Raw genomic sequence first — 1,598 nt, forward strand, 5'->3', positions numbered from 1 at the left:
AATTCAGGGAACCGGTGTGAGAACATTGCGGGGGGGACAGGTGTTCATCCTGGTGCTGCCAGTGTGGAGTAGAAAACAGTTGACATGGGTGTACTTACATGCCAGTGCGTGCTGCCCTTCAGCATATCGTAATTAAACCTAAAAGGTATGGAATCTGTAATTCCGACACAGATATTCTGTAACTATGGCTACAAGGAGTCACAGCAGTGTCCATGAATCAGTGCAAGTTCACGATCAAAGACCACGACAATAAGGATACAGAATTAGAAAGGTTTATTGCATATTATGGGTGAAGGTGAATCAAGATAATGTGCTGTAGGAGGGATGGGGGATGAAGGGATGAGGGGAGGAATCAAGGTCGTGGACGGATGGATGGATCGGAAGAGAGGAGGGAACTGGGAGAGAGTTGAGACTCTGAGTGTGTGTGTGTGGTGATGTTTTTTTGAGTTTGTTCAATTGTTGAGAACCATGGATTTAGTGGATTTGGCTGTTTCCATGTCTTTGTCACCTGATTTTATGGCTGTCCGATGTTGTGAAGTTTTGTTATAGTTGTTGGGTTCAAACAACGTTATTTTCCTTGGGCCAGCGGGAATGTTAATCAACAAAAATCTTTAAAATCATTGCTCCACTGCAGTACGCTTCCCTGCAACATTTCTATAAATGAAAGTGTTTGTGGTCAAACAGTTTGGCTCAGTTAGCAGCTGCAGTAATATATTGGCAACCTCTCAATGCTGAGACAATGCAGTGGCAATATCACAGTCAGCAGGAACTAGAATTTAGTAATTGTACGAAAATCGATGTGGACAGAGAACCTGGAGGGCCATAAAGTGCATGAGCATCCTGAGAAAAGATATGGTCATATTCGTAGGTCTAATTGGCTACTTCTATTACTTCCATGTGCTACTGTGTACTCTGACCTTTGAAAAGGTTCCCTCGGGAAGCATCATGGTGCTGATGTGGAGCAGAGTCTTGTTATAGGTCGACAGAGTTATGTTGGAAGACATCAGTGGTTGTCTGATAAGGAGGAAGGTTCAGGGTCAGTTATATTCTGGCTCTGCATAATTTGTTCTCACTATTAGAAACTTTTTGTAATTTTTTCCCTCCTATTAACCAAACTAACTTTCACTGCTAACAGGGGATGCACCAGTACCACCTCTTCTAATCACATTCATGGTGGTTAAAGTGAAGTAATAATCCAGTCCATTACTTCAGATTTATATTATAATTCAACAGTAGACAAAGCTAATAGAAATGTGATCAATTTCCCCCCAATGAGAGAATATTACGTTTTTTAAATTAAGTCTTTTCAGTTTGAGTCTGATGTGTTCCTTGTTGGTTCATTAGCTGCTACATTTCCACTTCACTAAAATTATATCTATTTAGGACATTTCATGAGGTCATCCCTGGGCTAATGAGTTGAAATCCTTTTTTTATTTGAACAATTTGTTATTTATTTTCCAGAACACTTTACTTTGTGAAATTCAGATATATTAGCACAATGGTCTGATGGTCTGTTGATGTATAGTATGGAGGGGCTAGAATAGCTACAGTATAGTCAGAACTAATGACAAAGATCCCAGTGTGCAGAGATTGCTGTT

This window comes from Morone saxatilis, unplaced genomic scaffold, assembly GCF_004916995.1.
Source record: "Morone saxatilis isolate NCDOM2014 unplaced genomic scaffold, NCSU_SB_2.0 Contig8, whole genome shotgun sequence".
In the NCBI taxonomy this organism is placed as follows: Eukaryota; Metazoa; Chordata; class Actinopteri; family Moronidae; genus Morone; species Morone saxatilis.